General features: G+C 38.7%; 1 long non-coding RNA gene across 3 annotated transcripts in view; it reads left to right on the top strand.

Moving 5' to 3' along the window:
- Positions 1-4,382: 4,382 nt before the first annotated feature.
- Positions 4,383-23,184, top strand: part of LOC125911614 (uncharacterized) — a 68,261-nt gene continuing 49,459 nt past the window's right edge. For 2 of the 3 annotated variants that reach the window (XR_007454383.1, XR_007454382.1), the window contains exon 1: positions 4,383-4,477. This is a non-coding gene — a long non-coding RNA (uncharacterized LOC125911614). The remainder of the gene's footprint in view (positions 4,478-23,184) is intronic. The other variant, XR_007454384.1, reaches the window with a different exon arrangement.

Below are 23,184 nucleotides of genomic sequence, written 5' to 3'. Positions count from 1 at the left end.
TTAAATAAGTTGGTTGGGTCTTTTGGTTATAATGAAAGTGTTAAATAAATCTAGAGTTTCAGCTGAAGGCCTAAAAGGATGGGTTAAATGTCTAGTAATAGATGTGTGAATATTTATAACACCACTAATGCCTAGAGCTCACACAACTGCTTTGAGACTCTTCTAAGCAGATGTAAGATAATACATCATAATCATAAAAGAGTTGAAGCAGCAATGTAATAAGAATTCAAAATTGAGTGTGCAAGGAAATGATCAAGACTTTGTCACTTATTATTAGTTTTGTTTCATATTCATACTATATGGGGAAAATAAGTTCTGATAACTTTTTTTAACGATTTAAAATATTTACGAGTAATCTATAATTGCCACTCTATTAAAACAGTAAAATGACAACATACAAAGGAACGTCTTAGAATGTGCATGAGAGTAGTTGTTAGCAACAAGCCCTCCGTGAAAACTACTCCCCCAGGAAGTCCCGTTGCCTACACGTGGAAACCATCAGTAGACATTCGTGGAGAGTGCATAGGACACAGGCCTTCTCAAGAAAACATAGACGAATACTTGCATCTATTTGTAAGGCTTCAGAAAGCTAGTCTCAGGCTATATAAATCCCTGCTATAGTTCATTTCCATTATATCCTTCTCATGTGATTTCCTGATGTTATTTGTTCGTTGGGGCATTAGTTTTCTATCGCGGCAGCAACAGATCACCACAAACAATACTTAAAACAACACAAATGTATTATCTTACAGTGCTACAGGTTCAGAGTCTGGCACAAGGTCCCACCAGGGGTCAACAGGCAGCATTCCTTGCTGGAGGCTCTGGGGGAGGATCTGTTTCCTACTTATGGGCACCACTGGCAGCATTCAGTTCCCTGTCATTGTAGGGTTCAAGGTCCATGCATTCTTGCTGCCTATAAACTGAGGGTCATTTCCAAGTTCTAGAAGCTACCAGCTTACTTGGCTCATGGCCAGTTTCCTCTATCTTCAAAGCCAGGAATGGTGGTTGAGTGGTTCTCCTGTCACATGTCTCTGACCAACTCTTCTGCCTTCCTCTCCCACTCTTAAGAGTGTGATTCCATCAGGTCCATTTACTTAATCCAGGACAATCTATTCATTTTAAGGTCCTTAACTTTAATCACATCTACAAAGTCCTTTTTTTTTTTTTTCCCATGGAAGGCCACATATTCCCAGATTCTGGGGATTAAAGCATAGACTTTTGGGGTTAGGGGGCATGATTCTGTCCATCACACCTGAGCACCAAGAATGCTTGGTACCAAGGCCATTCTCTACATCTGCACGTTCAGACTGTACCGTCGTCACACCTCCATGCAATTGTTTTGCACATTTCCCTATAATAGAGAAATGCACTTGTGTTCATATATGATTTTACTTGAAGGCCAGAGTTATGTGATGTCCTTCCCTGAGACATTCTACAGTTTAGCATTTGCAGATTTACTTTGGCTCCTTAGGCATGGAGAAGACATTTTTATTCATCAATGTGTTTGAGATTGTGATCTTTAAGTGGAGCTGTGCAAACAACCACGACGTCCTAATATCACCTGGGAAATGCAAAAAGTTGATCTTTTATTTTCAGACTTCAAATTGCTTATCAGACCCTATAAAAGACAAAGTAAAGACCATAAAAACAAACATATGGCATTGTTATCTACGGATGGAAAACTAGGAGAGAAGAAAATCACAACACAATTTTGTCGGCAAACATTACTCTGAAATTCATTTATGGACTCATTTTTGAGTGCTTACCTTCTTCTTTCACTGCTAGGTCCTATTTCACTACACACACCATTAATTTAGAAATATAAATAAGGCTTTGAAAGTCATTCTTAATGCATCAAAGAAAAACAGGAAATAATAAAGAAAACCAAAATTAAATCCGCTGAGATAATTACAATAGGCAAGTCATGAATTAAGAATGGTAGTACCACAAACAAGAATATGGATTCCAAGGCACAGCATCATTCCCGACTGTTTATTCTAGGTTATATTTTTGCTATCAACCTATACAATTCTATTTCTTGTCAGGTTGTCCGTGATCAGGAAATTCTCCTAAAGTGAGTACTTGTGTACGCTTGAATTATGGGAAGATTTTCCAAGCTGATTTTTGTATAAAACACTATTTCTCCATGCCATGTAACTTGGGACTCCTTCCCTAAGAAATACAATGAGGAAGCTATATTTACTGAATCGCAACACTTTTTCTTTTAATAAATAAAATGAGTAGACAACGAGCTATTGGATATAGTGGAAGATAACAGCTGGGGAGTGTTATGAGGGGAGTGACATGAGGAAAGTGGAGTTTATGGTAGATCAATCTAGCAAATGTGTGGGGTAGATAGGAAGCAAGAAGCTTGATTCAAGGCAGACAGATAGGGGAATGTTGCAGTTAACATATAAGGGTTTGATTTAAGAGAAAAGACGTAAAAATTAAGCATGTAGTCATGAATCTAAAAGGCCCATATCCACAGTGGGCTGCACCTGTCACTAAATCAGATTTCATTCATTTTACTCTTTTAGCTATGTCAGTGCTTACTAGGCTCTATATTATCATTTAGAAAATTGCATGTCTTCTTAGGTAGATGATTAGAGATAGAGATAGAGACAGAGACAGAGATGGAGACAGAGACGGAGACAGAGACAGAGACAGAGACAGAGAGAGAGACAGAGACAGAGATGGAGAGATGGAGACAGAGACAGAGACAGAGATAGAGATAGAGGTAGAGACAAAGACCAAGACGGAGAAGGAGACGGAGACAGAGACAGCGATAGAGATAGAGATAGATAGATAGATAGGGAGATAGATACCCTCCAAGATAACTTTGATCTAAGCCATATAAAACTCAATCAAATACTAGTACTCCTTATATTGAAAAGATGTCTGAGACCTGGCTGGCAGGGACTGAATCTGAAAAAAGTGCTTTGGTCAGCTACCAAAGTCTGCCATGATACAGGGAGTTGGGTGGACTGAGGACGTAGCCATACATGTGTCTGATACCCCTTTTATGAACTGGTTTCTTTTGACTAGATTGGGGCATCTAGTTATTGGTTGAGTAGATAAGTCATTAGTTCTGGACCTCAGCAATAATATGAGAAGTCTAGATTTGATGTTGAACAAAATTAGGATTCACGAAGACCTTGGGGCAGAAAGAAATCTCTTCTCTCCCTCTCTCTCTGTACACTTTCTCCCTGTGTGTTTCTAAGAGAACACCACGACAGCATGTTTTCATATATTGTTTCCTCTTCCTTGTGGCCTCCCGGTCAAATAGTGTATTTTTTTCTCTCATCAAGCATCCGTGGAGTGAACAACCATAATTAATGTTCGGCTGGAACCAAAAAGTGTAACATTTGCTGTAAGATAAAAATTCTGCCACAGAGTTGGATCTCTCTAGACACAAAACGGCTTCTAATTCAGGCTGTTATTGAAGTAAGGGTTGAAAACAATGCAAATTAACATTGACCCACAGACATATTTTGCTTGGCATGAATATTATTTGAAAAACCTTGGTTGTGAATATATTTAGACAGAACATATGCTTCCGATTTCACCATAATCTTCACCTTACCCTAATCACTTAGCCTCAATCACTGAATTGCTTCAGTCCCTAAATTTATTTGCCTGGCCACTGAAGACATGAATAGCAAATTCTAGTTAAAGGCTCAAGTGATCTTCCTTCTTCTTTACAGTTAATCCCTTTAAAATCAGTTTATTGGGGGCGCCTGGGTGGCGCAGTCGGTTAAGCGTTCGACTTCAGCCAGGTCACGATCTCGCGGTCTGTGAGTTCGAGCCCCGCGTCAGGCTCTGGGCTGATGGCTCGGAGCCTGGAGCCTGTTTCCGATTCTGTGTCTCCCTCTCTCTCTGCCCCTCCCCCGTTCATGCTCTGTCTCTCTCTGTCCCAAAAATAAATAAAAAACGTTGAAAAAAATTAATTAAAAAAAAAAAACGAAAAAAAAATCAGTTTATTGAATACAAAATAGTTAAAAAAAAAAAAACAAAATATGCTGCTAGAGGCACAGGAGAACTTAATGGGGATAAAACTTGAGGTCTCTCCCTAAAATCATACTATCTTACAGAATCGTACTAAACTATTGTTTAAACATTGCTATTCTGTGCTATTTTGTGGTATAAACTAAACTCTGCTTAGAATAGACACTTGGGTTTGAGATCTCTTTTTGACACTTACTACCTGAGTGACCTTCGTCAATCACAGTGTTACTTAATCTTCACAAATAATGCTTTCATCATCCATGGGACGAATAGTTAAGCGAGTAAAGTGTTGAGGAAAAGCAAACGTAAGACTGGGGAGGGAACAGGGCCCCTACCTGACAAAGCTTCAGAACTGACACTAAAGGGAGCCATTGTGATGTAAACGAAGCCCTGAAAGAGAACACAAGCATTCTGGGAGTCTGTGGTGAGGGGCGGACCAGTCAGGGATATAAACATCAAGGCATGGGCAGAGGTAAGGAAGTTTTAAAATAAATTGAGGAGGGGCACCTGGGTGGCTCAGTGGATTAAGCGTCAGACTCTTGGTTTCCGCTCAGGTCGTGATCTCATGGTTCGTGAGTTTGAGCCCTGCACCCAGCTGTGTGCTCACAGTGCGGGGCCTGCTTGGGATTTTCTCTCTCCCTCTCTCTTTGCCCCTCCCCTGTTCGTGCTCACTCTCTCCCTCTCTCTGTCTCTCTCTCTCTCTCAAAATAAATTTAAAAACTTTAAAAACCTTTAAAGGAAGAGCAGCTAGAGATTGGAAAAACCAGGAGACAGCAGTAATAGGAAGACAGTGGCGGTGAAAACTAGGAAGGAAGTGTTGAGCCTTATTAAATGTTCCCCAGCAGTCAAACCAGAAGAGGAACAGGAAGTTATGTTCTCCTGAGAAGAGAGTGGTAATGAGATCCAGGTAACACACGGTGAAGGTGGGATTGAATTAGAGACAACAAAAATATAGGAAATCTCCCCAAAATCCAATAAGAAAAGGAGAAAGATAAAAAATTGTAGCAAGAAATGTGGGCTTATGAAAGGTTTACTTAATGGAAGAAATTATGTACATATAGTTGCACACAAACAAAATAAAACAAAACAGGGGCACTGGGTGGCTCAGTCAGTTAAGCATCCGACTTCGGCTTAGGTCATGATCTCACGGTCTGTGAGTTCGAGCCCCGCTTTGGGCTCTGTGCTGACAGCTCGGAGCCTGAAGCCTGCTTCAGCTTCTGTGTCCCCCTCTCTCTGACCCTCCCCGCGTTCATGCTCTGTCTCTCTCTGTCTCAAAAATAAATAAACATTAAAAAAAATTTTAAACAAAGCAGTTTCTTCCCTTACTCACATACTCACAGACTTCTGACACCATAGGTACACGTTTTCCTCACCAGGCAACTCTGACTCTAACTACTAGGATTTAGCTAGCATAGGGTCCAGAGATTAAGGGCTCAGGACCCCTGCTTCAGACATCAATCTCAATAGTAGGTCCTCAGTTTACTTACAACTTCTGTCTGACTTGGCTGTACATGATTATGTGTATATGTATATGTATATGTATATGTGTATGATGTATGATTATGCATGTTAGATATGTTCACTAACCCAGACCTTTCTCAACCCTATCCTTCCGAGATTTTTATGGAGCCGTCACCATTAACTCAGTCTCCAGCCCCCTTCTCTTCGTGGAGGATGGGAAGTGGTAAAAAGGTCCAAGCTTCTACTTATAGTTTAGTTTTTCTGGTAATTAATTTCCCTCCTAAAGGCTATCCTGGGACCCACTGACAGTCACCTCATTAGCATAAAAGACTCCTATCACTTAGAAAATATCAAGGGTTTTAGGAGCTCTGTACCAGGAACTGGGGGCAGAGAGCAGTCCATATTTTCTCTTATTTTACAACAGTTTAATGAGGACGAAGAGCATTTAGAATGGAAAGTTGGAAGATGAGGAGAAAGGGAGGATAACTGGCACATGGAGGTGCATCCGGAACACTGGTGGACAGATTGAGTTGAGATTGAAAGAGACATTATTTCCATTCTAGCAGAAACCAACAAGGCAAGTATGGATTTAGATTCAACTAAATTTGTAACAGGAGCACAGAAAGTTAGAAACATTCTCAGTGATTCCGAAGAATAACTATTCCACTGAGTGTGAACCAAAACAGAAGAAGAGTCAAAACTGACTAAGGAAATGAAGATTGATTTCTACTCAATGATAAAAGGCCACAAACTGGTAGTGGTGCCCGTAATGGTGAGATATTTTCCAGGAACATTTGTAATCGTGGAGAAGGTAAATTACTGTATTAACTCATGGTTGGAATTTTGACAGTTGACTTGGATGGAATGGCAAAAGAGCCATTGATGAGGGAATGGGGAAAGGATTAATTAAGATAATGTACCAGATGCATTCAATCTGGCGAGTGAAGGAAGTGCGGACATGAGGAGGCTGAATGTTTGTCTTAACAGACTGGAAATCCTAAGGGTAATTGAGTTAGGAATCGGAAGCATAGGAACATAGGAAGTATTAAGAGAGTCAGATATTTAAATTTAAAACTTTCCAAGGTGAAGCGGTTGTGAATATCATCTGGTGGTATTTCTTTAAGTGGGTTTAAGATCTCCAGTGAAGTAGAGGGGGTGAGGTAGTTGAAAACTGAGAAACTAGGTTTTAGGGTTTTGTTTTGTTTTTGCTTTGTTGTTTTGTTTGGGATGGCTTGCCAACACAAATGAAATCCTCCAGGAAAATAAAAGCGCTTGAGAGTTGACGAAAAATTGAGCCAGTTTCCATATTTTCCAGTATACTAAGAAGGCGTACCTAAGAGATAGCAGATGACAGAAATTAGGAATGAACCAGGTGTGATAGATACAAATGACATAAATCCAAAAGACCAGAGACTTTAGAAGTGTCACTGTGAAAGCTTATGAACTCCAGTCTCGACTCCTAAATCTAAGGATGTTAAAAAATGAGCCACGGATGAATAGCTATTATACGTATACATCTGTATAAGCTTTAGTTAAGGTACAAATTGAAAGAATTCTCGATGGTGGCAGTAAGCAGGGCACTTGTGATGGGCACTGGGGGGTGTATGGAAGTGATGAATCACTAAATTCTGCACCTGAAACTAATACTACACTGTATGTTAACTAACTGGAATTTAAATAAAAATGTGAAACTAATAATTAATAATAATAATAATAATAATAATTTTTTTTTATTTTTAAAAAGGAGCAAGTTTTTATTGAGTGATTACTATGAATCAAGTTTATACTGAGAACTTCATACAATAACTTAATTTTAGCCTTCCAAAAACCCTCTAAAGTGACTAACAGTATTATACCCATTTTACAGATGAGAATAGTAAACTCAGAGAGATCACATAAAGACCCCAAAGTGCAAAAGTGGTGGAACCAACATTTCAAACTGAGCAGTTTAAGTCCAAATTGTGCTCACTAAACCTTTTTTCTATTCTGATTCTCAAGCTAACAATAATAAAAAGTAGTCTATCTGCCTTGGAAGGAAGATTCTAAAAGACAAAGAGGAACAATTTGGAAACTATATTAGTTAGGTTATGCTGAGGTAATAAGCCCCAAATCTCAGGAAACCCACAAAGGTTTATTTCTCCTTCCCATTATAGGTTGATTATGATTTGCCTAGGGATTCATTTCCCATGAGTGGGCTCATGGATACGCCAATCTCTAGAATATTGTTCTCTGATGTTGCAGAGGAAACACTTCTGGACCAACTTGCACCTACAGTGAATTGCTTTCCCCGAGAAGTAGCACGTGCTACCTCTCCTTATGTCTCATTGGTCACACAGTCATATGACTAATAACAAGTGACTAAAAAGTACAAACATGTGACATGACCTGAAGGCAAATAACTTGAAACACTAGGAAATACGTAAGAGTGATTACTGCAGAAACGAAGAGAGAGGTACTAGCTACTGTCCCTTATCTCCTGTGTGATATAGAAAATAATGAGTAAATTGACATCAGGATCAGTCTGTGAGAAGGGATATATGCTTGAAATAACTTACTCTTTCAGTGGTGATCAAAGACCACAGAAACTCAGAGCTGTCTAAAAGAAATCAACCCTTGATGAGAATTAAGGGCATACATAAGCAAAGTCAAATCACAATGCCTGGCACATAGTCAAGGGCTCGGCAGATGTTGTCAATTATTTATGAATTGCTAAGAGATAAGCAAATTACAATGTTTTAAAATAAATGTTTATGTTCCGGTCTTTTTTAATAAGTGAGATTGGTAACTTCTCACCAAGAACTTAGAACAGTTCACTGTTATAACCAGTTTATTATTACATATTAATTAAGTTGCCAGGCATATCTTTCTCTTTATTGTCACAACAAAACTTTTTTTAAGAGTTATCTGTGGGGGCTCCTGGGTGGCTCAGTCGGTTGAGCGTATGACTTCAGCTCAGGTCATGATCTTGCGGTCCGTTAGTTCGAGCCCCGCATCGGGCTCTGGGCTGATGGCTCGAAGCCTGGAGCCTGTTTCAGATTGTGTCTCCCTCTCTCTCTGCCCCTCCCCCGTTCATACTCTGTCTCTCTCTGTCTCAAAAATAAATAAATGTTAAAAATAAAAATAAAAAAAAATAAAAAAAATAAAAAAGAGTTGTCTGTGTTCATGTCCCACTTCTTCTCCTTTTCACTGTTCAACCATCTGTACTCTAGCGTCCTCTCCCTACCTTCACTCAGGGTGTTGTCAGTGACCTCCTAGCCAGAACCAATGCCAATGTATACTTTTAGCTCTTTCCCATTTTATCTCCATCTTTACAAAGCCAAATTAATTTTCCCATAATATCACATTTTCTTCAGTTATTGTATGCTTTTCTGGCTCCTTAATAGGCTTCTCTTCATTTGCCTCTTCTTATATTAGTGGTCCTTCCATTTCATCCTTAGCCCCTTCATCCCTCATAATTCCTTGATCTTATATATTCTGTGTCGTCAACTGCAATTTATATAATAATTCCCAGAGACACGGTTCCAGGCCACATTCCCCTTATCATAAAACTATCTATCAGATATCTTCCTTGGGATATTCCACAGGCTGTTCACATTTAGGAGGTGCCTAAAAGTAAACTCACCATTTTGCTCTGTAATTCTACCTTTTCCATTCTCTGTATCTGGACTATAAAAATGTGCGAAGTGTCAAGAATTGAGGCTGAATGGAAAGCATGAGCCAGATAACAAAAGATCTATTACGTTAGATTGAATCATATGAAATTGCTGAATTCAATCAGTTTTGATCTGCAAAAATGGCATCTTCTTCAACAGAGAAACTGCACTTCACTCCAAGGGCGATGGGAATTCACGGGATCATTTTTTGTGTGAGAGTGATATCATCTGATTTACATTTCAGACAGAACCGCTGGTGTCAGCACAGAGAACAGTTTGGGGAGGAGTAAGACTAATGGAAAGAGTATCAGTTAAGAAACTATGATGTGATCCGGACAGGTGTGGCTCTGGTTATAGAGTGAAATGAAAATTCTGAAGATGTTTAGGAGGTAGAATTGACAGAACATGGCAGTTAGCCATGGAAGGGGAAGTAGGGAAAGAAAACATATGAGAATGATGGAAGATTAAAGGATTCAGCACCCAAAAGGATGTTGTTGCCATTCACTGAGCTACGGGATATTACAGAAACAAGTTTAACATTGAAGATCAAAAAGCTCGTTATTAGCCATGATGGATTTGAAGTGGACATTTTTACTAAGGAGTTGGATATAAGGATCTGAAATTGGTATAGAGAGACCTGAAATGGTATAGAGAGACCTAGAACCTGAGATCCACACGATTCTTATTACTCAGCCATTCACACATGGAGAAACTGAAATGAAAAGAACAAATCCTGGCTGCTTCTTTATCCGATGGTGGCTGGGTATGCAAGGCGAGCCCACTTTGTCCGTGCAAAGGTGGTCAAATAGATTCAGGTGTTGCAAGACAGGACCACGTCGTTCTTGCTGCAATGCGATCATCCTGCCTCTGGCCGTTGGGGCTCACTAACGATCTCATCATTCCGATAAGTGATTTCTCCATCAGTGGCAATAGAGAGAGGTCTTCACTGCAATATTACTCCTTCGTGGGTCATAAAAAAGGACATTTCTGTCCCTTATCGAAATGTAACAGAGGCAATTAAGTGTCCTTTCTCGATAGTGTGATTGCTTCCCTTCTCTGGTAGATTCCAAGTGGCTTAAAGGCAGTGATCTCATCTAAATCCTCGTACCTAGCAAATTAGAATACATCACATAAAAAGTTATTGGATTAGGTTAACCCCACAAATGATGTAACATATTCAGGTAAATACTGAATACTTACTTTACAAATGGGAAAGGGCAATTTTAACAGCCATTAGAAGTAGAAATATGGACTCATTTTTCTGTTCATGATGCATGTAAAAGTTGAGTAAAAGAAGTATCACATTTGTTGCCTGTTTGGTGTCAGATCCATTTCTTATCCTCCCCCTGCTAACCCTCATGTCATAGGGTATGTTATTTCAGGCTTCCCCAGCAACTGGTTTCTAGTAGGTTCAACTCATGGGAGGAACTGCTGGGAAACTGGGCACCGGAGTACAGGTCAGGGTGTGCTGCTTCTTCTTCTTCTTCTTCTTCTTCTTCTTCTTTCTTCTTCTTCTTTCTTCGTCTTCTTCTTCTTCTTCTTCTTCTTCTGTGTCTTTGTCTTTGTCTTCATCTTGTCTTCTTTCTCTCACTCTCCCCTCACCCCTCTCGGCTATTGATGACGTTCCCAGCAGTAGACACTTTTCTTCCGTGGCTCTGAGACCGTGACTCCAGTTCCTTTTGGATAGCCCCTCCTGTAGTGTCCCCCCTTTTCTACCAGGTAGACTCAGATCTTGGGCTCTGTTACTCTATCTCCTATTTTTGTCTCCCCAGCCCTGCACATGCAGAAGCTTCCTGGTGTGGCTATTGTCTAGGTTGCCCCTCCTTGTCTTTTTCACTTGTGCAGTACTTGTATAACTAATTACTTGGATCAACCATTCTGTTTGAAACATCTAGGGCATTTTCTGATTTTCTCTTGATATTCTACAAACTTACAAACAGGCTGCTCATGTGCTCACTTTCAAAATAAACATTAAAAAAAGAAAGAAAGAAAAAAGGGAGCCTCGGTGACTCAGTCAGTTGTGTCTGACTCTTGATTTCAGCTCACGTCATGACTTCAGGGTTCATGAGAGTGAGCCCATGTTGGGTCCTGTGCTTGGGATTCTCTCTCCCCTGTCTCTCTGCCCCTCCTCCTTCTCTCACTCTTTCGCTCTGAAAATAAATAAATAAACATTAAAAACAAAGAAATATAAAAAAGGCTAAATCAATCTGAGGAATACTGATGAATCGATTGATGGAAGTAGAGACTAGATTAAGACAAGTAGCTGTCCCAGTGTTCTGCAGTGATCCAATCACACCTACATTTTTTTGGTTTGGTTCATTTTAAGAAGAATATATTGAAGCAGAGTGTCCAGTGTCCATTGGCTCTGGTAATGAAGGATATAGACATCACAACAGGAAGCAGAATAAAAGGTCTTAGGGTGTGATATAAGAATAATTTTTACTATTGAAGGTGGGTCACACTGAAGAAGAAACAAATGTAGTTTATATTGCTCCATGGGGAGAAATAAAGTGAATCAGATTGTGAATGGACACAAAAGAAAAATCTTTTGATAAACAAAAGTAAATGGACTCCTTCATGAAGTCTGAGTTGTCAGTCACTGAAAATGGCCAACCATAAGAGGTAGGGCTGTTATCAAGAGATGTCCTAGTGTGAGTCTGTCCTGGATGACATATAAAATCTTTTCTAAGTTAGAAAGTACATGGCATTCAACACCAACGGTATGACCCATGAAGGGGACAATTGATAAGCTGTTAAAATTAAAAACTTCTGCTCTGAAAAAGACAACATCAAGAGAATGAGAAGATAAGGTACAGACTGGAAGAAAACATTTGCAAAAGACCTACCTGATAAAGGGCTCTATCCAAAATATACAAAGAGCTCTCAAAAATTAACAATAGGAAAATGAACTACCTGATTTGAAAATGGGCCACAGACCTTAACAGACACCTCACCAAAAAAAAGGTATACAGATTGCAAACAAGTCTATCAAGAGATGCTCCACATCATATGCCATCAGGGAAATGTAAATTAAAGCAATGATGCGATACCATTACACTCCCACTAGAATAGCCCAAATCCAAACTACTGACAACACTAAATGCTACAACACCAAATGAGAAGGTGGAGTAATAGAAATTCTCATTCATTGCTGGTGGGAATGGAAAATGGCATGGTTACTTTGGAAGATAATTTGGTGATTTCTTATATAAACTAAACATACTCTTAACATACAATCCAGCAAGGACACTTCTTGATATCTACCCAAAGGAGCTGACAACTTGCATCCATACAAATCCTTGCACATGAGTGTTTATAGCAGCTTTATTCATAATTGCCAAAACTCGGAACCAGTGAAGATGAATTGTGGCACATACAGACAACAAGATATTATTCAGCACAAAAAAAAAGAGAGAGAGAGAGAGGAGAGAGGGAAAGAGACAGCTATCTAGCCTTGGAAAGACATGGAGGAGACAATACATATTCCTAAGTGAAAGAAGTCAATCTACAAGGGTTACATACTGTATGATTCCAACTTATATGACATTCTTGAAAAGACAAAACTATGGACATGGTAAAAAGATCAATAGTTTCTGAGGGTTGGGGATAGGGAGGGATGTCTAAGTGGAGCATAAGAATTTTAAAGCAGTGAAAATACTTTGTATGATACTATAATGATGGGTACATATCCTCCTATATTCATCCAAACCGAAAGACTGTATAAAACCCAGCAAGTCCTAATGTAAACTATGGACTTTCAATGATTATGATGTGTCAGTGTAGGTTCATCAATTTTAACAAAGGTACCACTGTGGTGGGGGATGTTGTTAATGAGGGAAGCTATGCATGTGTAAGGTTAGGACGTATATGGAAAAAATCTCTGAACCTTCCTCTTTTTGTTTTTTTAATTTTTTTTTTTTTTAACGTTTACTTATTTTTGGGACAGAGAGACAGAGCATGAACGGGGGAGGGTCACAGAGAGAGGGAGACACAGAATCTGAAACAGGCTCCAGGCTCTGAGCTGTCAGCACAGAGCCCGACGCGGGGCTCGAACCCACGGACCGTGAGATCGTGACCTGAGCCGAAGTCGGACGCTTAACCCACCGAGCCACCCAGGCGCCCCTCTGAACCTTCCTCTTAATTTTGCTGTGAACCTAAAACTGCTGTAAAAGATGAAAGTATTAAAAAAAAAAAGTACATGGCTTACCCAGGTCTCTGCAACCAGACCAACTAAAATAGCAGAATGAGAACACAGTATCTCTAAATCAAAAAAGGCCTAAAATTTCTTCAGTTTGAAGATACTTATTCAAGTCAGTAAAATTCAAGGCCATCCACCCATTTCCAAAGCACCTCATAGTTGGCAACTTACATTTGCAAGGCTAAGATATGGCTTCTTTTATCTCATTTCCTCTCAAAATAGGCTCTGACGATTTGTGGTGTGTTATTTAAGTGGAAATTATCAAGAAGGCTGCTATTTCAATAGGATTGATACTTGCCCATCTGGGTAAATCCATATCACAACAGTTCTCTGATAGACATATTTTTATATAAAACCCAAATCTTGTTTTACCTCTACAGATTTTCTTCACCTCGCTTTCTCCTTGATTTTATCCCAAGTATTTTGAAAATGTTCCAATTTTGACATCAGTCCAATTGCAGAGAACTCTAGCATAAAATGAAGAAAGACACATGAAAAGAACAGCATTAACCATATAAAACATATTCATGCTACATTTGTAAGGCAATCAGAGAAAACATGCTTATATACCCAAGATATGCAGTCTTACATGTGCAACAATCTATCTGATGAATAAATATTTCATTTATATATGCTGATCAACTAACTATATTTTCTTTTTAATAATAACTAGAACTCAGATGCCATTTAATTGCTATATATTTCCATGATTGACTCAAAAATCCTTATGTATCAATTGCAATGAACATAGTTATTTATATCTATTTTTCTTGATACCTTCATTATAAATATGTTTCTTCTTTGGGTCCAACCCACGTATAAAAATAAAGTATTTCTATCCGCTGCATATAATGTTGGATGATAAAATCACCCCTAAAACTCAGTGGCTTAAAATAATGAGTGTGCACTCAGCTTACAAGCCTTCAGGTGAGCAGATCGGCTAAACTTGGCTGGTTTGGGTTCACTTGGGCTCTCATGTATCTGATGGTTAGCTGGCTATAGACCCAGCTGTGACGAGGCCATCTTTCTTCCATCATTTAGCAAGGTGGCTTGAGCATAGTCTAAAGGCAAAAGCTGGGAAGAAAGTATAGAGCTCTGCAAATGCCTTTCCAAAACTCCCTTGCTTCAAGTTTACTGCCAATACGTTGGCCAAAAATGTCACATGCCCTACACAGAGGTGGTGTAATGGATACAGCCAGTAGCTGTGGGGATGGCATAGCTGGATAAATTGGGGCCATTGATGGCACGTAAAATGAATAAAGAAAATATTCCTGCGACATCTAGGTGGCTCAGTCGGTTCAGGGTCCAACTCTTGATTTTGGCTCAGGTCATGATTTCACAGTTTGTGAGTTCGAGCCCCACATCGGGCTCTGCACTGATAGGGTGGATCCTGTTTGGGATTCTCTCCCTCTCTCTCTCTTCCTCTCTCTCTGATCCTCTCTCACTGGTTCTCTCTCTCTCTCTCTCTCTCTCAAAATAAATAAACTTAAAACAAGAGAAAATATTCCTAAGTGCACAGTTTATGCCATTGTACATGTGTCATAACATATCTAATAAAATCCCTTTCTCTGTGCTGATCCACATGCTAAGTGTTTCTATTGAGCAATAAATTAAAAACTTAGATGCCATCTATTTACAACCTTTTTCTTGACTTAAACTTGAAAATGGTCCAAACTGACCATTTGCTGGTGTGCTTATTTACATTTATTCTACTTGATGTCTTGATTATAATAGTCTCTTCACTTTTGGCCCAACGACTAAATAAAACTACAAACCCCTTCCTGGAGCTTCTGTCCTTGACCTGAGGTGCTATTTATTTCCATGAGTCCAAATGCAAAAATGCAAAATTTAAACATATCAAATTATCTATAGTCCATAGGTGGGTCTTTGGCAAACATAAGGCAGCAATTTAAGGATGTCTGTGGAAATAATTACTGCTGACTGAATACAGAGAATTATTTATCATCAGCGCTTGCTTTCTGTTCTTTATCTCCTCCTTCTCAGGAATAAGAGATCACTGTTTTGTAGCCATATCTGAAAAAGACTAATAGTCATGAGCCCTGACCCCTTTACCAAATAAGTTAATTTTTTTTTAAATTGTAGAATAAGCAATCCAAGTTGCTTTTGTCTTCTATTGAGCCATAATTTTATTAAGGGTTTATATAAACCTGTGCCTTCGCAAACCTCTGAAGTAATTTTATATATTACTATATACAATCACCTATATATAATATAATATAATTAATATAATATAATATAATATAATATAATAAAGTTATATTATAAAAAGTAGGCAAATTAGTATTATTAAAGGTCTTCTCCCCCCCTTTTCAAAGATGCTCTTTGGAGAAGAGGCTAGCTACTATAGTAGATAGAAACCAAAAGACTATTTCATGTGAAATTTCCCTTTTGCTTCATTTTCCTGGATTCAAAAGGACACTCATACATTGGCATGAATGTCACTTGTCTCATTACAAATAAGTATCCAAACAAATGAGCACATTTTAAAACAACAAAGAGTGTACAAAAGTTCAGTCTTCTGGAAAATGTTTGAAAGATACTGTGGATTTTTCCATTTACAAAAGTCTTATTGTTATTTTCCTTTCCACTTCTGTTCTTCATTTGAATGACTTCCCGACAATTCAATGACTCAAGGTGCCAAAACGTTGATGCTAATAATTCTCAAGTATCTTCTCTTGCTTTCCAATAAAAGATGGTTAGTACATAGAAAGGTACTTGGTTTCATGTGAACCTTGTATTCAGATTCTGAACTACAAATCCTTAATTTTGGTGAACCTATTTTATGAATGTATGGTGCATGGCAGTTATAGGAATTGAAGTGCAGGAGAAATAGGACATAGTATTTAGTTTGTACTCTCAGATCAGTTAAACCCAAGAAAGTACGATCAGTTCAACCTGGGTCTCACAAAGATTGCTGGGAAACCTTCTATAAGCCCTAGTTTCCTCATCTGCTTATAATTTTTATAACTATAGCCATGACATAACTGTCCCAAAAAAGCTTACAAAAAAAAAAAGTTCATAGAAAATCATTCAGTAAAGGACAATATTTTGTGATGTAAATCCCCAATCTCCTTTTGTAAATACAGATTTTTGCAAAGCGAATTCCCTAAAATGGGGCACACCTATATTTCTAGAATAAACAACCACAGAACTTCCTTAGTTTACGGGCCGAAAATATAAAAGTAAAGGTGTTTTTGTCCCCCTGGCACAGATGCTTTAAGCTTTAAAAGAACCTCCTATTTCCTAATCCTTCTCTCCATATTCTTGCCAAGCTTTCTGGAAATCTGAGTTTTGGACACCCTCCAATACCACATCTCATCCATATGCCTGCCCCAGAGGAAGACATTCTGCAGGCTCTTTCCTTCACTCTATGAATGATTCATGTGTTAAGATCTTAAATACTAGCTGAAGCAAGGACCTTAATGGCTTAAAAACCTGATCTGACGTCAAGGAAATGTGCTGTTTTAGTGACATGCTCCCAAGGCTGGTTGTTTATCCCTGTTCAATCCAATCAGAGGGCCCTTTATTGGGCAAGGAGAAGGCTTGACAGCGTCCCCTTCTTGAGATCTTTTCTGAAGCATTTCTGATGAGCACCTCAGCTCTGATATCAAAGTGAAGGAACGGACTTTTCCTGACAACAATATATTTAAGTTTACACTAGAAAAAGTAAGTGGAAAGTTAATTCTGTAATTTTCCTCCAAGAGAAATCAGCCATACTGAAAACTCACTTTCACCACCTACAGCAAGTTCAAGAATTAAAATGCCTCCAGGGAGGAGATGCTAACTAAAACAAGCTAGCAGATAAACGGAAATGCTCAAACTAGAGTGAACGTCCAGTGAGAAAGGAGGCCACAGTTCTGGGGGGGGGGGGGGGGGTGTTTCAGTGACCACGCAGAACCAGGGTGTCTGGGACTTCCAGAATGTGATTGGAAACCAGAAATCTTTATTCTTCTGTGAAAGCTCCTAATTTTAAACATTAACGATTAATTCAGACAAATGTAAACACCGGATAAGCCAAACACACACATCAATAAGCCAGACGTGGCCTAAATTGCCAAGTTTGCAAGCTTTGGCCAACAGCTCTGCTTCCCGTTATTTTATGTGAAAGTGTTTAAACACTGGGGAGAAAAATAAAATGGAATTTAGATGCTTTAAAATACCAGTAACACTCTTGTCCCATGACTATGGGACAAGAAAATAATTTCACTTTATGGAATGCAGGAAGAGTATGGAGCTTTAGTGATAGCTGGTTATGAGCTGAAACCCAGGCTCAGCCATCTCCTGGCTGTTCAGCACTACAGGATGTTACCTAAACTCTCCAAACTTCATTTTGTGAAATGACGGTGTTCACTTCACTGCAGTTGTTAGAAGAAGATAGGGTGCTGTTTACATGAATTTCATAATTACCTAGTTACTAGCACATGGAACTATTCGTATTAGTACGATTTGGATAATCATTTAAATAATAAACCTATCTAGGTTATTTAGGAAGCTGATTATGTTAGCAAGTATTACCAAACCAAATAATAGACACAGTTCCAGTTCTAGTACTTTTAATCATTAAAGTAATCCTATGAAGTAGGTTCTGTTTTCCACATCACTTTGCACATACGGAAACAGGCCAAGTACGGCTGATTAAACATACCCCAAATCACACAAATAATAAAGGGAAAGGTGGAGGCAGGGCATGAGTAAACAAAGGTGCCGGCCTCCAGCCTCTGAGGTCTTAACCATTACACTAAATTTAAAAAGTATGCTATGTTCAAATTGATCTTTGAACTTGTTCTATTCAAAATCAGAACAAAACAGACAACAGGTCCGAAATGGAGTCACTTGTATAAGCCCCACATCCACAAACCGAGAGTTAATACCCAACTTAATTACAGTTTCAGCCTCCCTCAGGAATGGAATCTTAAACCAGTCAATCTGGAATTACCTGGTCAGCACTAGTAAGGCTATCAGATTGATAGACTCCCTTGTGTCTTCTAAAGAAGGGTGATGACCCTCTCACAAACAATCAGTTCTTCACTAGTAACTTCTTTGTCCTACCTCCTTCTGCCTATAAAAATCTTTCATTTTGAAAAGAAAATTAACATTTATTTATTTTTGAGAGACAGAGAGAGACAGAGCATGAATGAGGGAGGAGCAGAGAGAGAGCAAGGCACAGAATCCAAAGCAGGCTCCAGACTGAGCTGTCAGCACAGAGCCCAACGCAGGGCTCAAACCCATGAACCATGAGATCATTACCTGAGCTGAAGTCGGAACCTTAACCAACTGAACAACCCAGGCACCCCAAGAATCTTTCATTTTTTATAGCTCTTGGAGTTCCTTTCTTCCTGTAGATGGGATGCTATCCAATTCATGAATTGTTGAATAAAGCCAATAAGATCTTTCAAATTTACTCAGCTGAATTTTGTTTTTTAACAGTTCCAAGCTATAAATGTCTTAGAATTCAGAAAGACATTTCAAGAAAGAGGAGATACACTCTTTTCTGACTGCAAAAGACCACCCCAAGAAATTCAATGTAGACATTTCTTTTTTAAACTTGAAAGAAAAATCCAGATTTATTTTAAACAGTGCATGGTAACCTCTGGAATTTACACAAATCTCTCTGTCTCTCTCTTTTAAAATGTGTTTCTGTGACTTCAAATCTCTTGCTTTGGTGTGAATTGAATCATTCTTTATATGACTAATTTGTAATTAGTTAATAGGAATTCTTTGATAATATTTACATATAATTATGATAGGGAAAAGATAAGATAAAATAGGCAGAGAGGGAAAGGTTAGGACCTGAGGATCCTGGGTGGGGAAAAACACCTATATTGGAACAACGCTGGGAGTGTCTGACCGGAGCAAACCCCTTCCGGCGTAAGGTTTCTCTTAAGAATGTAATGGCCACCGCCTACTTCCCCCTCAGGTTCCCCTCAGGAATTTGACAATCAATAGACCTAGCTAAACCATAAAACTGTTGTTACATGAGGGACAGCATGACCAGAGTCTGATTCCTCACAAAATGGAGTCAGGTCAATCAGGAATGGACAACCTAGCACCTAGAGTTATCAAGCCAGTAAGGGTAGGACCCAAGAAGGAATAAGGGGGAAGGGTTGGGGGTGCTGATCAGAATCTTATAAAACAAGGACCCTTGTTTTGGGGGGCCCTTGTATTGTTGCAGGCATTCACTTTCCAATGTCCCCTCTCTGCAAAGGGAGCTTTCATACTATTCTTACTTTCTAATCTTATACTCTAATAATTTGCCTGCTACTCATTTTGTGTCCACCTCTTCAATCTTCCAAGCAGCGAGAAAATTAATCCTGGGTATTGAGTTAAAAAAAAAAATCCTGCAACAGAATTAGTTTTATTTAGAAAAAGTACAGGAGTCTGTAAAAAGTGTAGATTATACGTTTACTGAAGGCAGAAGAAAAGTCTTTTTATTTAAATTTACATCATTTAACACTTTGAAAACTTCAGGTATGCTAGCAAGCTTCCATTTCTTCTCTTTTTGCTGTCAGAAACTCAGTCCACCTTTTCCTATTGTGAAAGGGAGGGTGAGTTGATTCCAGCTCCAGAGAGAGATCTTGGTTTGTCCACAAATGGCTCTTCCCTGGTGTTTTCTACTGACTTAGAGGCAGGCCCTTGACCTGAGTTGGCCTAATCATACTAACGGGAAAGACTTGCCTTCTGTGCTTGACGTAAAAGATTTGTCTTGCTGGCTCCTGCTGCTGGGAACAAAGCCTGTGGGGTCAGTTGACATAGGGAACCAACTTCCTCTTGCAACTACAAGAACCAGACTCAGGATGAGGCCAAAACTTATGACAGCAGAGTAGAAGGTCAGAAAGAAGTAAGGTTGTTCATGAAATTATTGGATTAGAATCCACTGATCATCTTGGTTTTTAGTTTTGTGTGGTAATAAATCACCTTACTATTCAGCTTCGTTACTTATAGTGAAAATCATTCTAAAGGATAAACTATAGTTTTCATATACTGTATAATTCATAAATATTCTAGAATTTTAAATAATTCAATATATTTGTTCATTCTATTAACTCTACCTGTGGGAAACCAAAGAACTCAGAGCTCATGGCTATGGCCTGGTTACCACCATCTTTCTTATGGTCAGATGCAGTCATCGTATGTAAAGGGAGACTAAACAGCCTCTGCAAAGTTAGGATACTAACTTTCAACCTTAGCCAGTGACATGAAGTTTCTCTTCGTTCAAACTGACATACCCAGAATTGTAGCTAATATCGTTTTTCTTGGAGGCAAACATACGTATTTCAGTTAATTAGTAAGTCCCATGAAGTCAGAAATCACATTTGTAAATATTTGTCAAGTGCAGTTAATGTTTTCTCACTCCCATTCAGCTGAGATCAGAAACTAGATAAATTTTCTTAATCTTATGCAAAATAAAGGAAAGAGATATCAAACCAGAAATTATATTAATTATTATCTTTTAGTTTAATCAGTGGTTGTTACCTTTAGTAAGAACAGCAGAATTATCTGAAGAGCTTTAAAAAAAAATCTATGCCTTCTCCCCATCCTCAGAAATTTATTTTCTGTTGGTCTGAGATTGGACGTAATATAAGTAGAGGATTGAAGTTCCCAGGTCATTTTAATTGCAGCCCAGGTTATAGAGCAGCAGTATATTTATTTAAGTAGAAATCCCAAAGCTATATTGCTCTTTCTTCTTAAAATGGACCTTCAATAGAGTTTCCATGTACAGTAATACATTTCTATTCTCTATATGTATTTTTCAAAAGACTTAAATAGTTTTTGGTGTGACTGGATCACATTCAAACAATTAGTTATAGTATCTGAGATATTGAATGTTTATTCAAACATCAAAGCTTTTTTCCCCCAATTTTGAAGGTGTAGAAGAAATTCAGAGAAGATTCCATGAAGACTTTTTTTTTTTTTTTGTTTACAACTGTGTAAATTATTAAAAGAAATGCTTTGCTCATATTCCTGACAAAAATTCAGGAGAACACTATCAATGTAAATAAATGACTCAAGGAAACTGTAGTGCATCTCCTTGGCCTTTGAGATCATCTCCTTCAGTATTTCTCAAAGTGTGGTTTTCAGCCCACTTGTATCAGGTGCCCATGAACATGCAGTTTGGGGACCCCATTCCTGATCTACCGAATCAGAAACTCTGGGACTTGAGCCCAAGAATGACAGTTCCACTGAGATCACAGGTGATTCTACTGTACACTGATGAACTCTGAACCTTGAGACTCATGAGTCCCTATTCAAGAAATTCTTAAAATCTTTCATCTTTTTTATATACTACTTTGGGGCCATTGAGACTCTTACAGTTGATTAGTTATAAAAAAGAAGAAGAAGAAGAGACAGAGAAGAAGAAGAAGGAGAAGAAGAAGAAGAAGAAGAAGAAGAAGAAGAAAGAAGGAGAAGGGACAGAGAAGAAGAAAGAAAAGAATAGAAAAAAGAAAAAAAATCCTTTAATCTTTCAGGCATTTGGATGACCTACTCTTTGTGACATCCTCCTCTACATTTAACCACATATACTACATTATGAGAGTACTACACAAATATTTTTAGAGAAGTTCCTCAGAAAACAGCCATTTCAGAAAAACACAATAACACAAAAAAAACCCCACAAATATTCAGATCATAAGGTTGACATTTGTTTCTTTGAAATGTATGATACACATACAGGCTCTCAAAAACCTTAAAAACTTATCAAAGACCCTACCACGGTAAGATACACTCTTTCCAAATAATCATTAACATTATAACAACCCCACACTTTTCAACTTTGAAGGCACCATGTAAATCATTCCGCGACACCCAAGAATTAAATGTTAGTTTTAGGTTGGTGACATGACTTTTCTCAAATCATGAAGCTGGTGCATAGCAGAGGTGGAGATCCGCATGTTTATGCTTCCTGATAGCTATTCTACTCAAAAGCAACTGTTTTCTCTGTAATCTCTTGTCCAGCTGCCAACGGATTCATTCTGTTCCCACTATGATAGCTTGTCCCCCTCCTCAATACCATGCACCTAAAATTTCCTCCTTATGGGTTTCTCAAAAGCAGGAGTAATAATCACAACTCTCTGACATTTGAACAAAAGGATTCTTACTACCTTTCTCAAAGGACAATTGTTACAACAGGAATGCTTACTGTATAGAAAAGATAACAGTCCATCTCTAGATCCAGCACCTATTTTGCAACCCGCTAAACATTCACGGTTTTCTGTCACTGTTGCCCCATCACTAGAGACCAGCTTTTGACCCTTCTTGTCAGGAACTCCTTACCATACAATCGTGCAATTGAGTCATTGCACTCCACATAAGGCATCAGCCAAGAGGGCACCAGAGTCCCGGGAAAACTAACCCAGGGTCCTGTCAGCCAGCTTTGAGTCAACCTAAGATATAGACATCTTTATGTAATAGGTATGCCCAAATAGGGACACCTTTTCAGAATTTGTCCATATGCGGGAAGTACCTTTTCCTAAATTGCAGGAAGACATTGTATATGGCTGTGGTGTCCCTGCCTGTGTGCATACCAGAAAGGGGAGGGGCGGGGGGAGGTTAGGGCTTTATGAGATTAAGTTTTGTTTTGTTTACCAGAGATAGTTATACTATAGTTTGTGCAGAGCTGGAAGTCTACAATCAAAATCACATCCAGTTCCTTATTTGTTGCCCAGTCCAAGCTTGTGATGTAGTTGCTTCTTCATTCACTACATTTTACCCTGGGGATAATGAAATCAGCCTTTACCCAACTTTAGGCAGCCATAAAACTGAGATTTGCAGATACCGCTGCAAAGTTACAAGAGCCATGGATGAGAACAGGAGTAAAGAATCTATGTAAGAATAGGAAGCTCTGGG

Source organism: Panthera uncia (assembly GCF_023721935.1).
Source record: "Panthera uncia isolate 11264 chromosome C1 unlocalized genomic scaffold, Puncia_PCG_1.0 HiC_scaffold_3, whole genome shotgun sequence".
NCBI lineage: Eukaryota > Metazoa > Chordata > Mammalia > Carnivora > Felidae > Panthera > Panthera uncia.
Note: the sequence above shows the minus strand (reverse complement) of the source record. Positions and strands in the feature narration are given on the sequence as shown.